This window comes from Triturus cristatus, chromosome 2_2, assembly GCF_964204655.1.
Source record: "Triturus cristatus chromosome 2_2, aTriCri1.1, whole genome shotgun sequence".
Classification (NCBI taxonomy): domain Eukaryota; kingdom Metazoa; phylum Chordata; class Amphibia; order Caudata; family Salamandridae; genus Triturus; species Triturus cristatus.
Window position 1 is genome coordinate 260,012,737 of NC_140582.1, and position 16,542 is coordinate 260,029,278.

General features: G+C 49.5%; 1 protein-coding gene across 5 annotated transcripts in view; it reads left to right on the top strand.

Annotated features, from left to right (window-relative positions):
• LOC146862109 (uncharacterized) overlaps positions 1 to 16,542 on the top strand; it is a 165,542-nt gene that overhangs the window by 137,010 nt on the left and 11,990 nt on the right. The gene's annotated exons all lie outside the window — the stretch shown is intronic.

A 16,542-nucleotide genomic window follows, 5' to 3' on the forward strand; every position in this document is an offset into this window, starting at 1 on the left:
CCAGGCAAAAGAGGGTTCCAAGGAAGAGGCGTGGGAGTTGGCCAGGAGACCTAGGGTGCCAACTAATATAGATACCTGGACTTCGGCGTTTCTCATCTTCGCGAGTATGTACTGTGAACGGTTTTCTGACAGGTCAGTGGCGATTTTTAAATATATGGATATCATCAGGAAAGCAGCCATTGAATTTGGTGGGTACGCATGGTTGCGCTATGACGAAGAGTTTAGGGCACGATTAGTTCTTACACCCGAGAAACCATGGGGCGAAGTGGACAATGAACTTTGGGTGCAATGGATGTATCCACAAAGGCCCCCGCCAGCCATGCATACTGCGAGTGGTTTAGCAGTGCACAGTCGGCCCTTTCAAAGTAAGCCCACCCTGGGGGCGGTGGGCAGTTGGAACAGACAGCAGTCTTTCATTTCCGGCGCATGCTGGAACTTTAATAAGGGATTTTGCACAAAAAACCCATGTAAATATAAACATGAGTGTTCACGATGTGGAGGAGACATGCAGTCACTCAATGTTTTGGGGAGCAGTTACATTGGGGGGGCGGTTTGCCAGGTAAAGGAAGGGGTGGAGGCTTTCAATCTGGAATCAAGGGCTTCTACACCAATTAACATTGACAACTTGAGTGCATATTTGACATACTATCCTGACACACATGAAGCATCACTGCTCAAATGGGGTTTTAAGGAAGGGTTCAAGCTAGGATATAAGGGGCCCAGGTTTCGCCGTTTTGCAAAAAATTTAAAGTCTGCAGAAGAGTTCCCACATGTTGTTAGGAAGAAATTGTTGACAGAGGTAGCAGAGGGTAGGATGGCAGGCCCCTTCGACACATGGCCGTTGGAAAATCTTATCGTGTCACCACTGGGTGCAGTACCTAAAAAAGCGGAAGGGGAATTCCGGATGATTCAGCATCTCTCCTGGCCACACGGTGCATCCATCAATGATTTCATTGCTAGGAGGATTCCATGGTAAAGTTTGCTTCTGTGGATACGGCTTTAGGTATGATAAGGCTTTCGGGACAAGATTCCGAGCTAGCGAAATGCGACATTAAGTCGGCTTTTAGGTTATTACCTGTTCACCCCTCCGATTTCTCCTTGCTAGGCATTCATTTCGAAGGAAAATGTTTTGTGGACAAGGCCCTTCCAATCGTTGGTAACAGGCCACAAGGGAGTAACACACTATTTAGATGATTTTCTGTTTATGGGAGCTGCAGGTTCCCAACAATGTGGCAAAGCGTTGGAAGATTTTCAATCATTCACGCAAGAGATGGGTGTTCCCTTAGCGCCAGAAAAAACAGAAGGGCCTAGCTGCTGTTTAACATACCTGGGTATTGAAGTCGATACCCATAAGATGGAAGCTAGACTGCCAGGGAAAAAGGTACTCGAGATAACCAGGCTACTGGAATACGCCATAAGAGCGGATAAGTTGAAGTTGCTTGAAGTACAGTGCTTGCTTGGCCATTTGAACTTTGCATGTAGGGTGGTTCGAGCAGGAAGAGCATTTTGCAGAAGGTTGGGGTTCGCCATGTCAGGCATTCAGCTGCCTCACCATACGATCAGAGTTACTGCCAATATAAGGGCTGATTTGGAAGTATGGTTACACTTTCTGAAAGATTTCAACGGCGTTACAATCTGGTCGTTGGACGAGGATTTTGTTTGGGAAATTGTTAGACCTGTCAGCCCTTTGGGTGGTCCCTCCTCATCATTATTTATTTTGTCCCACTTTTGCCTCAAACCCTGTTAGTATTTTTCCTTTTTGGGAACCACCAGACTTTTTAGTATTGATGCAGATTCAGGGAGCCATTTTATCTACCCCTTGAACTTCTGTCTGAGGGCCTGGTGCACAAAATGGTGGCCACCTGTGACATCATCAGAACTCACTGGAACCTACTAGAACCTTCTGCAACATTCTGGAACCCTGTGACAGTTGGAGGCGGTTTAGAATGTTGGGAAGCTAAGCCAGAGTTGACAGTAGGAGCTGGCAGTTGGCACCTGACTGGTGAAGAGAGAGCAGCAGAAACCTGAAGGAGGAAGGAGTGAGGCAGCAGGGGTGGAAACTTGTGCCTGGAGTGGGGTCCATAAACCCACCCTTGATACTAGTCCCTACTGACTGAGCCCAGCCTGGAGCCCTGTGTGGGAGAAAGCAAGAAAAACCATCTTAAGGACCTGGACAGCAGGAACAGGCCTTAAAAGCAAAGAACAGCAAGTTCCTGACCTGGTTACTGGTGACTACCTGAAGTCCGACGTCGAGAAGCCTGGAGACCTGGAGCCCGAGGTGGAGAAGCGACGCTGACTGGAAAGCAGACGTCGTACCCGGAGCCGCCAGAGGTCGAGAGAGGGCGCCGACGGAGGTCGTAGAGAGTACCAGAGGTCGAGGAGGAAGTCACCTGAGGTCGAGTGTGCGGCGTCGACGGGGGAGTGAAGTCCGCCCTCCGGAGTCGCCGGAGACCGAGGTGAAGCGTGCCGGAGGTCGAGAGTGGAGATCGCACTCCGGAGTCGCCAGAACCTGAAGAGAATCGTGCCGGAGGTCGGGAGTGGAGGTCGCACTCCGGAGTCGCCAGAACCCAAGGAAAGGAGCACCGGAGGTCGGGAGTGGAGATCGCACTCCGGAGCCGGCGGAAGTCGACATCGAGCCAAGATTGCCCGACGTCATCGAACCGGAGGTCGACTTCGAGCCGAGGCCGCCGACATCGAACCGGAGCCGCCCGAAGTCGACATCGAGCCAAGACTGCCCGACGTCATCGAACCGGAGGTCGACATCGAGCCGAGGCCGCCGACATCGAACCGGAACCGCCTACCGGCGTCGTCAAGAACTGTCATCGAGCCGAGGCCGCCGACATCGAACCGGAACCGCCCCACGGCGTCGACACGACTCCAGCGGCGTCGGAGCTTCATAAAAAGGGCAGTAAGTGGAATAGAGGGCGCCTAAGGCCCTGTGGAGCTCTAAGAGACCATCCTAGGGGATAAAGAGGTGTTAGGGCCAGCCTGGAAGTGCCAGGGGTGGACTGAGACTGATACAGTGACCTGTGTGAGGGGTTGTGTAGTTTGGGAGCGCCAGATTCCTAGATTACCCTTGATCTACCTCAGTTGTAGCCTCAGCCTTACCCAAGCTAGGTGAGACACCCTCAGGCCATCCACCTAACCACAAGCTGTGACTGGGCCAAATCAGCCCATAGTATTTTAAATGTGATCTGATTTTACAAATGTCATTGTTGGCTGATATTATTTATTGAGGGTACTGTATTTATTGTATTTATCTAAGTTATTCCTGTAATGTATTTATTGTCCTGAGCTAACTTATTCCTGCACAGTATTTATTCCCTCACAGTATTTATTTGACCTGATCCTATTTATTGCACCTGTAAAGTGTTACTATTTATTTGACCTGCACTTTTTAAGGAGAAGCTTGTGTACTGTGATTGTATTATTATTTATTTAATCAGCAACTAAGAGAAAAGAAGATAAACACAGAGATATTTTCATAAAATTTTAAGGTGTAGTGTCGTTTTTGGAACGGATGCACGCATGGTTATTGTGTGGGTATGTCGTATGCTTAACACGGTGCCTTCCTTACCGCTCGAGCCAAGCTACCACAGCGTGTCTGGGAGAACACCACCACCACCCTTCCGGTGTGGGAGTGGGTTTTTCTAACATGATTGGTGTTCAGCGGCGGGATTGAGCTGTGCCTACGTATACTCGACAATAACTGTGGGTAGTCCATAGGCCTACACCTGGAGTTTTCTCAAAGCGGCCTTCCTAATTGTGAGCTTTTGTTTTTTCCAAATTTACTCTGGTGGTGGGAGGAGGTATTATATAAGGTACCCCCCTGCATTGCTTCTGTCAAAACCTGTCTTCTGTTCTGAGTGGGCAAAATGGAGTTTGTACTGGAGAATTTAGAAACGTACACTGTGGTCCAACTCAGGGAGTTTTGCCAGCGGGAGGGGGTGTATTGTCCCCCAGGAGCAAAGAAGGGTGCACTCCAAACCAGCTTAAGGGCTTGGGGGGAGGCACGATGAGAAAGCAAGGCTGAGGAGGAAGACAGGGATGGAGAGCCTGACAGCGAGGGGGCTGGGATGTACCAACCGGAGGTGGGGAACCTAGTAGCGGGGCCTAGAACCATTTCCAGGAAGGGCAGCACTGTCTCTAGCGGTGGCTTATCTGAAGTGGAGTTAACAGACCGGAGGGAGAAAAGACAGCTCACATGGGACTTAGCAAGGCTGGAGAAAGAGAAGGAGGAACAGAGGATGGCTCATGAGTTAAGACTGAAAGAGATAGATCTTCAGATCCTAAGAGTCGGGGCACACCCTGTTGCTAATGGTGGCAGCAAAGACCAAGAGTTCACTAGGGAACCCAAACCCTACTTGCCGAAGGACATAGAAGCTAGCTATGGGGTGGGTGACGATATCGCCAAGTGGCTAGCGGCCTATGAGGTCTCGTTAAGGGCCCATGGGGTTCCAGAGAAGTACTGGGGAGGGGGATTGTACAAGTACATGCCTCCAGCTGGTAGGGATGCATTATTGGCCCTTGAGGAGGATGAGCAGACCCACTACCCCACCATGAAACTGGCGCTCATAAGAAAGTTTGAACTAACACCCGAAAAGTACAGACAGAAGTTCCGGGGTAGTCACAAACTGGGCACACAGAATTGGGTGGACTTCCTGGACTATGCAAAGAAGGCACTAGAGGGTTGGATTCAGGGCAGTGAAGTGAGTAACTACGAGGGGTTGTTCGATTTAGTACTGAAGGAACACCTGCTCGAAAAATGTTTCCCTGAATTGCGTCAACACCTGGTGGATAGCAAGCTGACCAATCCCCGGAAGCTTGCTGAGGAGGCGGACATTTGGGCTAGTACCCGGGTGTCCACAAGGGGGACTGGAGGGGATACTCAAAAGGCTGGACAGGGCACCCCCCAGAAGAAAGAGGGAGGGGAAAAGAAAAAGGAGTTCTCCAAAGGCCCCCAAAATAATTTCCAAGGAAAGGGAACAGGATTCACCCCTAGGGCTACCCCACCCAGAAACCCTAATCCTGGCCAGAGTCAGCAGCCAAGGGTTGTCCATTGCTACGAGTGCGGTGGCGTTGGACACTATAAAGGAGATCCGAAGTGCCAGAAACGACCACCCCCTCCCATTGGAGGAAAGACCCCCGGAGTAGCTAGTGTAGTGCTCGGGGAGGAGATGCCCTTAACTAAGGGAAGGGAGTGGGCGGGTGTCACTTTAGTGTCCCTGGGAGAACGGGAGATGGTTCCTAAGATCCAGGTGCCCGCAAATACCGTAAAGTATGGGCAGTGGGTCACCATCAACGGCCAAAGAGGGGAGGCTCTGAGAGACACAGGAGCCAGTATGACTATGGTACGTAGCCAACTGGTGTCTCCAGAGCAGGTAATTCCCGATGTACTCCACCCAGCCGCGATGGCTGACGGCAGAACAGGCCACTATCCAGTGGCCGAGGTTCCCTTTGAATGGGAGGGGGTTGCAGGTTCACTTCGAGTTGCCGTAAGCCCTGCCTTGCCAGTTGATTGTCTGCTGGGGAATGACATGGAGCACAATGCTTGGAAGGAGGTGGAATACCGGACTCATACTGAGATGCTGGGTACACCTGACTGGGCCTGTGTGAGCACAGGGTCCGCGACTACCCGGAGAGGGAGTTCGTTCAGGCTGGAGCCTGGAACAAAGGCCCAGCCAGCTGCCAGTCAAGGGAAGAACCGAGGACAGGAGGAGCCTGCCTCGGCGTCCACACCCCGTAGGACGGATAGGCCACCGGAGGTGGTGGACCAGGAGTCTGCGGTGGGGGATGTTACCAAACTGGAGGACCTACCCATCCCGGCCGAGTGGCACGTGGAGGGAGGCCCGTCCAGGGAGGAATTCTGCCAGGGCCAGAGGGAGTGCCCTACCCTTGAGGGGCTGAGGCGTCAGGCCAAAGCCCAGGCAGCAGGGAACGTTGAAGGGAACTACAGTGTTTACTGGGAGGATGGCCTCCTCTACAGTGAACCCAAGGCACCCCTACATGGATCGTCACGAGCCTTGGTAGTCCCTCAACGTTATCGAGTCTTCCTTCTGGAGTTGGCTCACGAGATCCCCTTGGCAGGACACCTGGGGCAAGACAAGACCTTCGCCCGTCTTGTCCCACACTTTTATTGGCCTCAGATGAAAGTGTCGTCCGATACCTACTGCCGGACATGTGTGTCTTGCCAAGCCAGTGGGAAAACAGGGGTGAAGCTGAAAGCTCCCCTGGAACCACTTCCTGTCGTTAGCACCCCCTTTGAAAGGGTGGGCATCGACATTGTGGGTCCGTTAGATCCGCCTACGTCAGCTGGTCACAGGTTTATCCTGGTCCTGGTGGATCATGCCACACGGTACCCAGAGGCAATACCTCTGAGGACCATAACAGCACCTGTTGTGGCTAGGGCCCTGATGGGAATCTTTACCCGAGTGGGTTTTCCCAAAGAAGTTGTGTCCGACAGGGGGACCAACTTCATGTCAGCGTACATGCGGGCCATGTGGAAGGAGTGTGGAGTGACCTACCGGTTCACAACTCCTTACCACCCCCAGACCAATGGTCTGGTGGAGAGGTTTAACAAAACCTTGAAAGGCATGATCAGAAGTCTGCCTGAAAGCCTGCGGAGGAATGGGACGTCCTCCTACCCTGTCTACTCTTTTCTTACAGGGAAGTGCCACAGAAGGGAGTGGGCTTCAGCCCCTTCGAGCTTCTGTATGGGCACCCTGTACGTGGACCTCTCAACCTGGTGAGAGACGGATGGGAAAGAACTCCCAGAAAGCTTCCCCAGGATGTGGTGAACTACATGCTGGCCTTCCGGAGCCAAATGGCTAAGTTGTGGAAGCAAGCTTCTGACAACTTGGAAGCCAGCCAAGCAGTGATGAAGGCGTGGTATGACCACAACGCTCACCCGGTGGAGTTGGAGCCTGGCCAGAAGGTGTGGGTGATCGAACCAGGAGAGCTTAGCGCCCTCCAGGATCGCTGGTCAGGACCCTTTGAGGTGTTGGAGAAGAAGGGTAAGGCTACCTACTTGGTGGATCTTAAAACCCCTTGTCAGCCCCTACGAGTGCTGCACGCCAACCGCCTCAAACCCCACCACGAGAGGCCCGAAGTCATCTTGATGATGGTGACTGACGGAGCAGAGGACGTGGAAAGCGAGCCTCTCCCCGATTTGTTTGCGTCTCAAGAGAAGGATGTGTCGGTGGGGGGAGTGATTCTCTCCCCATCTCTAACTCCTGAACAGCAGGAGGACTGCCGCCAGGTCCTGGGGCAGTACTCTTCGTTGTTCTCCCTTGTCCCGGGTAGGACTCACCTGTGCGTCCATGACGTGGACACAGGAGACAGCCCACCTGTGAAGTCCAAGATCTACCGGATGTCAGACAAGGTGAAGGCCAGCATTCACAGTGAAGTCACTAAGATGCTGGAGCTAGGAGTGATCGAACCTTCTAGCAGCCCCTGGTCCAGTCCGGTGGTACTAGTACCAAAAGCTGCACCACCGGAAGCCCAACCGGAACTGAGGTTCTGTGTGGACTACCGGGGACTGAATTCAGTAACCAAAACTGATGCACATCCGATCCCTAGGGCGGATGAATTGATTGACCGGCTGGGAGCTGCCCAATATCTAAGTACCTTTGACCTTACTTCTGGGTGCTGGCAGATCTCTTTGACTGATGGAGCAAGGGAAAGGTCAGCCTTCTCCACGCCCAATGGCCACTACCAGTTCTGTGTGATGCCCTTTGGGCTCAAGAACGCACCTGCCACGTTTCAGCGCCTGGTAAACCAGATCATCACCGGAATGGAAAGTTTCTCTGCTGCTTATCTGGATGACATAGCCGTCTTCAGTAACAGCTGGGAGGATCACTTGCGTCACCTGCAAGCTGTTCTCCAGGCCCTGAGACAAGCTGGATTGACGATCAAGGCCAGCAAGTGCCAGATCGGGCAGGGGTCGGTAGTGTACCTTGGACACTTGGTGGGTAGGGGAGCGGTGCAACCCCTCCAGGTGAAGATCGAGGCCATCATGGCCTGGGAACCCCCCAAGACACAGACTGAGGTCCGAGCTTTTCTGGGCCTCACGGGATATTACCGCCGCTTCGTGAAGGGGTACGGTACCATTGTAGCCCCCCTCACGGAGCTCACGTCCAAGAAACAACCTCGACGGGTAGTCTGGACGGAGGCTTGTCAGCAGGCCTTTGTGAGACTGAAGAAAGCCATGTGCGAGGCCCCGGTCTTAAGGGCCCCAGACTTTTCCAAGGAGTTCATTGTCCAGACGGATGCATCAGAACATGGCATTGGGGCAGTGTTATCGCAACTCAATGAAGAGGGTCTGGATCAACCCGTGGTCTTCCTATCCCGGAGACTACTTCCCAGGGAACAGAAGTGGAGTGCAATAGAGCGTGAAGCCTTTGCAGTGGTATGGGCTCTGAAGAAGTTGCGGCCATACCTGTTTGGCTCGCACTTCCTAGTTCAGACCGACCACAGACCTCTTCGTTGGCTGATGCAGATGAAGGGGGAGAATCCCAAGTTGTTGTGGTGGTCTATTTCCCTACAGGGAATGGACTTTCAGGTGGAACATCGGCTTGGAGTGGACTACGCCAATGCAGACGGTCTCTCAAGGTATTTCCGCCTTAGTGATGAGAACTCCCAAGGGGTTGGGTAGCTCTCCCCACTTTCAGCTGGGGGGGACGCGTGTTAGACCTGTCAGCCCTTTGGGTGGTCCCTCCTCATCATTATTTATTTTGTCCCACTTTTGCCTCAAACCCTGTTAGTATTTTTCCTTTTTGGGAACCACCAGACTTTTTAGTATTGATGCAGATTCAGGGAGCCATTTTATCTACCCCTGGAACTTCTGTCTGAGGGCCTGGAGCACAAAATGGTGGCCACCTGTGACATCATCAGAACTCACTGGAACCTACTAGAACCTTCTGCAACATTCTGGAACCCTGTGACAGTTGGAGGCGGTTTAGAATGTTGGGAAGCTAAGCCAGAGTTGACAGTTGGAGCTGGCAGTTGGCACCTGACTGGTGAAGAGAGAGCAGCAGAAACCTGAAGGAGGAAGGAGTGAGGCAGCAGGGGTGGAAACTTGTGCCTGGAGTGGGGTCCATAAACCCACCCTTGATACTAGTCCCTACTGACTGAGCCCAGCCTGGAGCCCTGTGTGGGAGAAAGCAAGAAAAACCATCTTAAGGACCTGGACAGCAGGAACAGGCCTTAAAAGCAAAGAACAGCAAGTTCCTGACCTGGTTACTGGTGACTACCTGAAGTCCGACGTCGAGAAGCCTGGAGACCTGGAGCCCGAGGTGGAGAAGCGGCGCTGACTGGAAAGCAGACGTCGTACCCGGAGCCGCCAGAGGTCGAGAGAGGGCGCCGAAGGAGGTCGTAGAGAGTACCAGAGGTCGAGGAGGAAGTCACCTGAGGTCGAGTGTGCGGCGTCGACGGGGGAGTGAAGTCCGCCCTCCGGAGTCACCGGAGACCGAGGTGAAGCGTGCCGGAGGTCGGGAGTGGAGATCGCACTCCGGAGTCGCCGGAACCTGAAGAGAATCGTGCCGGAGGTCGGGAGTGGAGGTCGCACTCCGGAGTCGCCGGAACCCAAGGAAAGGAGCACCGGAGGTCGGGAGTGGAGATCGCACTCCGGAGCCGGCGGAAGTCGACATCGAGCCAAGATTGCCCGACGTCATCGAACCGGAGGTCGACATCGAGCCGAGGCCGCCGACATCGAACCGGAGCCGCCCGAAGTCGACATCGAGCCAAGACTGCCCGACGTCATCGAACCGGAGGTCGACATCGAGCCGAGGCCGCCGACATCGAACCGGAACCGCCTACCGGCGTCGTCATGAACTGTCATCGAGCCGAGGCCGCCGACATTGAACCGGAACCGCCCCACGGCGTCGACACGGCTCCAGCGGCGTCGGAGCTTCATAAAAAGGGCAGTAAGTGGAATAGAGGGCGCCTAAGGCCCTGTGGAGTTCTAAGAGACCATCCTAGGGGATAAAGAGGTGTTAGGGCCAGCCTGGAAGTGCCAGGGGTGGACTGAGACTGATACAGTGACCTGTGTGAGGGGTTGTGTAGTTTGGGAGCGCCAGATTCCTAGATTACCCTTGATCTACCTCAGTTGTAGCCTCAGCCTTACCCAAGCTAGGTGAGACACCCTCAGGCCATCCACCTAACCACAAGCTGTGACTGGGCCAAATCAGCCCATAGTATTTTAAATGTGATCTGATTTTACAAATGTCATTGTTGGCTGATATTATTTATTGAGGGTACTGTATTTATTGTATTTATCTAAGTTATTCCTGTAATGTATTTATTGTCCTGAGCTAACTTATTCCTGCACAGTATTTATTCCCTCACAGTATTTATTTGACCTGATCCTATTTATTGCACCTGTAAAGTGTTACTATTTATTTGACCTGCACTTTTTAAGGAGAAGCTTGTGTACTGTGATTGTATTATTATTTATTTAATCAGCAACTAAGAGAAAAGAAGATAAACACAGAGATATTTTCATAAAATTTTAAGGTGTAGTGTCGTTTTTGGAACGGATGCACGCATGGTTATTGTGTGGGTATGTCGTATGCTTAACACGGTGCCTTCCTTACCGCTCGAGCCAAGCTACCACAGCGTGTCTGGGAGAACACCACCACCACCCTTCCGGTGTGGGAGTGGGTTTTTCTAACAGAAATACAGTTCTATTCTGACGCGTCTGGTGCCAATGGCTTTGGCATATTTTGGGAGGGGAAGTGGTGTGCGGAGCCTTGGCCGCACGCGTGGTTTGCTGAAAAGAGGAGCATAGCTTATCTAGAATTTTTCCCGCTTATAGTGCCATTGGCTATCTGGGGTCCACAGTTAGCTAACAGAGCAGTGGTTTTCAACGTGGACAACAGAACTGTAGTTGATCTAGTCAATGGGCAGAAAGTCAGAGATACAAAGTTACTAAAGCTTTTGCAAAACTTTATGTTAAGATGCTTGCAGTTTAATATGATTTTCAAAGCTAAACATATTGCGGGAGTGGCAAATAACATCGCAGATGCCCTCTCTCATTTCCAGTGGGCGAGATTCCGTGGTTTGGCGCCCGGAGCAGACTGTCAGAAGACACCGGTCCCCCGGGAGGTGTGGGATTTGGCTAGTTGACCACTCATCATCTCATCGAGAGCTCATTAGCTAACAGCACCAAGTTGGCTTACAGACGTGCTTGGCTGGAATTTTTAGAATCAGGTGCTAAGTATAGATCTCCTAATGGGACAGGTTTCAGGCAGCGGAATGATTACATAATTAGATTCATAATGGGCAATATCCAAAGGAGTATATCTTCCACCACTATAGCCGGAAAATTGGCTGGGGTGTCATTCTATGGAAAATTCTTTTTGGGGTTATGAGCCTTCAGCAGGTGAGATGGGTCGGAGAATATTGCAAGGTTGGGCGAAGATGAAAAAGAGGGGTCAGTACAAAAGAGAAACTATATCGCTGAAATTAATATACAAGATTACATGTGTTCTAAGTGGGGTCTGTTTTTCTCAATTTGAATATCATTTGCTGAAACTATGTATGATTTGGCTTTTCTTTGGAGCATTTTGAATTTCAGAATTGTTGGGTACAGCTCACGATGAGGGCCTAAAAGTTCATAATGTTTCTCTTTCTCGCTCTTCTATTTCTATTTTCTTAGAACAGTCAAAAACGGACTAGATTGGTAAAGGGTCGAAGGTGGTTTTACAAGCAATTAAAGGTCCCTTATGCCCTAAGCAAGCATGGTCAGATTTTACGTTAGCGGGGGGGGGCAATATCAAATTTTGTTTTCACGCATCAGGATGGATCCCGGCTAAAAGCCTCCCAAACATTGGCGATTCTGCGCAGAGCGTTAGAAAGGGTGGGGGAAGACCCCGTTAATTTTGGGACACATTCTTTCCGAATAGGAGCGGCTTCAGAAGCCGCCAGGTGGGGCTTTTCCCTCAGTGATGTTAAAAAATTGGGACGCTGGACTTCTGATTGTTGCTTGCGCTATATTCGACACTTAGAAGGCGATGTTCCTAAGTTATGATACTAATTGCCTTTTCTTTTTTTGCCTCTAATCAGCGAGCTGTCTTGTAAAAGTAAACCGGCGATGTTGCTGATTCACCTCGGTGAAAATGATCTAGTGCAATTGTCAGGTCTTGGTTTAACTATCGACATGAAAACAGATCTTAAAATCTTGTTAAAGATATGGCCTGAAACACATTTGGTTTTGACAGCATTAATGCCACGAAGAGTTTGGAAAGGAGCAGAAAAGTTTACAGCAGTAGAAAGGGCAAGACGGAAAGTAAATAGAGACCTTCATCGTTTCTGTCACAGTGCCGGAATAGGTTGGTTGACTCACGAGTCAATTACGAAAGATGACTATCAATTTTTTAGGCACAATGGTGTTCACTTGTATTTTATAGGTAATGAAATTTATCTGCTAAATATAAAGGAGAAGGTTTCAAAAAATTTTCAGATTAGCACATGGTGTTAGGTTACTCTGTTTTAGCGACAGCTTTCACTGTTAACAATAACAAATTGTTCTGATGTTTGAAAGACTTTTTCACGACAAAGACATTGATTCTATTCATGTTCCACAACATTCCCCACCCCTCCAAGCCCCCTCCCTTTTTCCTTTTGTTTTTGTCAGTTTTTTCCTTTTCACAAAAAATTTTTCCTTCTCCTTTAACTTTTTAAGATATTGAGTGGTAGGTTTGGAATGTATTGCTTGGGGGTCTTTTCTTCAAACGCTGTTGGAAATTTGGGGGCATTTTTGACAAAGTTTGAGTTCCATGGCAAATATTATGTATGAATAAAGTTTCACCTGTTTGGCGACAGTAGTGGCATGTGTTCTATCAACTGATGACGAGCGTCCAGTCAATAGAGAGTAGTCGTTTTCTATGGGAGGAGGGCAGGAAAAACTCCTGTGTTAGGGTTATTCCTGGTGGCAGAGTTGGAGGAGAGCAAGACAGGCAGGAAGGGTTGGGGGCATCAGGAATTTTTTCGGATAGAGGAAAGCAAGGGAGCGAGGTTGGAGGCAAGGGGTAAGCAGGAGAGGTAGATAGGGGTTTGGGGAGGAGGATTAGGTCGAACAACATTGGGGAAGTTGGTTGTTGGGGAAATTTTGTAGGGGTGGGGGGTGATAGTTCGAAATATGTATTTTGTGCTAATGATGGATTATTTTGCCCACCTGTCCAATAATGCGGCCTTTTACCCCACTTATTGGCTTATGGTCATTATTATTGCCCGATGGGGGCTCCTGGGGGTGGCAATCGCAGATTGTCCACCCCCGGGTAGCTTCGGGCAATGGTATGCCCAGACAGGTGGCACGCTCCCTAATTAGATTTGCGGCAGCGCGAGCACGATGGTGACGTAATAACTGTCGCGCATAGTTGCTAAGGGGCGTTGAGGTAGGCGGTTGCGTTTTTGGCCCTCCCTACCTCCCTCTATATGAGTTTATAATTTTTTATGGCATATATATAAATATTAAAAAAAATAAAAAAAATCCTTTTTGGTGGTTGTCGCTTGGCCAGGTGGCAGAGTTGGAGGAGAGCAAGACAGGCAGGAAGGGTTGGGGGCATCAGGAATAGTTTCAGACAGAGGGAAGCAAGGGAGCGAGGTTGGAGGCAAGGGGTAGGCAGGAGAGGTAGATAGGGGTTTGGGGAGGAGGATTAGGCCGAACAACGTTGGGGAAGTTGGTTATTTGGGAAATTTTGGGGGGGTGATAGTTTCGAAATATGTATTTTGTGCTAATGAAGGATTATTTTGCCCACCTGTCCAATAAAGAGGCCTTTTACCCCACTTATTGGCTTAGGGTCATTATTATTGCCTGATGTGATTAAGAAACGTGAAGCACCTAAAATATTCTGTCCACCACAGTATCTCACCGAAAACATACTTAAGGTAATGCAAATACCTTTGAGAAGTAGTCCTAAACTGTAGTTCAATTAAGTTAATGACCAGTGCTGGAGTCATTTTATTGTCTGTTAAAAAGAAAATACAACTTTGTGACTTCAAGAATCTACTTTCCAGGACTAAGGAATGTTTTGGAACTTTGATAATTTCACCCACCTATATATTGATCATACTGTAAGAGCATAAACAGAATTTTGGACTAAATAGAGCAACGATAATATTTTCGCATTGCAGCCAATACTGTTTCTAAGAGTTGTAAATAACAGATGTTAATTTTTAACCAATTTTGAGGTACTCTAGATACTGACCTCAGAATAATGAAAGGCTGGCTTGCTGGAATTAAGTGACCACTGGATCCCCGCATTTGTCATTGGTGGGCATTCAGCTCACTGAGTCATCTTGCCAGCTAAATAGAGTGTTTGCATTTAAATAAATCATGGCAATTGATGGCCAAGCAGCCATTACCTGCCGACTATCTCCCATTCACCCATGAGCATATGGTTAATTCCTGATCATAGATGAACCAAGCGTGTGTTGCGGCTCTGTTCTGGGAAAATGTCAGTGGTGGTGAATTTTTACAGAAGAGCTTGTTTCAATGTTTTCAGACAACTGCAGAAAAGGAGACAAAGGGCAAACAAATTGGTCAAGAAGGAGAACCAAGAATGCAATCCTTGTTTCAAAGTCCCTAACTTTGCCACTATGACACATTTAGTGAGCAGTTTATGAGACTGGGTACTGTCTCCCCAGGGGTAATAGCCAATTTGTGTTTTTTGTAAATGAAGAAGGGTCCTTGTGGGTAATCAGTCCAGTAGTATAGATTATGTAGGTTTATTCAGTTACAAGTAAGATGGTATAGCCCCACCGGGAACAGCATCCTGCTGATCAGCCCCACTCATTCCAACTGACCACTCATCCAAACCATGCACTCATGAACATTCTATTACATCACTCTCACACACGCTGGGCAGCAAAGAACCAGGAGACACAGGATATAACAGTGTTCAGTTCTTGTCTAGTATTCTTATCATCCACATACTATGAGCAATTAGGCTGATTTCAAGTAATCCCAATCTTTACAAAAAACAGGAGTAGGGGAAATAAGTTTAAAACATGATTATTAAAGAGAACACAATTGTGGTCAAATGGGGAAGCTGGGATTAAAACCCATGTCTTCTGTTTCATTGTTTCCAGCTGCTTGCTTACTACTTTACAGGTATGGTGGGGGTTGTTCTGATGGTCAGGCCCAGGGACTGTCCTCCATAGGGAAATGGGAAACATGTCCAGATATTTAATGAAGCCTTTTCTAACGGCCTATGTGTTCACAGTGATTAAAGTAAGACTAAATGTGAAGCCCCCATACCGTGCGTTGTGACTAAGGCCCCCATGCACATTTCCTTTCTGCTCACCAGCCCCTGCTAGTTCTCAGGTGGCCCACATACCATACCTTTTGGCTAATGTGAAAATGTTGGTGCATAGATATGCTGTGACGAGAGCCTGTGGGCTAGCAGGTTGGACAAGACTGGTGTATTAGGAGTGGAACCAAGGTTATTTACAGATGCTCGATTCCTGCATTTTGTGGTGCAGTAAGCCAAAAAATGATTGACTGTAATGTGGCCCAAATTCATTACCAATAGCTGAAAAATAGTCCAAGCGTCCTATCCATCACTTTTTAGGTCTCGCCTTGTGTTGCAGCGCATGCGCTGCTCGCTCGGCGAGATTTATTGTTAATGATGAGTTTAAGAAGAGGGCTTGAAGCCCTGCCCCTTATTTCCATTGGCTGGCGTCCCCGTTTATGGTAAACGGTGGGCTGCCATTGGAAATTAGCTGTTTGGGTTGCCTCCCTTTCGCTTCCCATCCGGACTGGGTCGCCTGCTTTGCTGCTGTCGCAAAGCACTTTCTTATCTTTATAGGGCCATGTGTTTATAATTAGCATGGAAACACATGGCCCCATAAAGCTAAGAGATCGATGCTTTTTATAGTCGGTCGTAGAAGACGCCCCCTGTCCCATTGTTGGCGTGCACTGTATTCCTGTCAGAGGCTCTGAACAAACAGTGTTTCAAAACCAGACAACAAGAGAAAGTATGTGTTCGAATATGTTTGAATTTCTTTGTATGCGTGTGTCTGTTTATTGCTGGGCATGTCTCGTTCTGCTCTAAAGGACTTCAGGGCAACCCTTTACGCAGCCATAAGTTTAAGGTTTCATGTGACACCTCAGCCCTGAAGACAGGCGGGATGGAGTCAGACACAAAAGAGGGTCCAGTCCAACAACCACCAGGACTGACACTAGTTGTCACGGGGAATTATTATTGAGGGATGTGTCATGGCACACAGGGAACAGAGCAGTAGTGTTTCCCTGTGTGTTTGGTATTACGGGCATGGCAGCGCTGCTCGGCGTCCCGCTGTGTGGCTGCAGTACATTTACAATTTGTTTTCATGATGACTGTCATCCCACTGGGCGTTGTGAGAGCTGAAACTTGTTTAATTTATAGCGCTGGAGGCGTATTCCACATCCGCCCCTCCCCTCAAAGCGCTCTTTTTGTTGTCTTTGTGTACTTGAGCACGTGTCATGTTTCAGGTCTTTGGTGGGTATGCCGGTCTGTCCCTGGCGCTTCAGTTGTACACGACCACCAGCAAGGCTCCGTT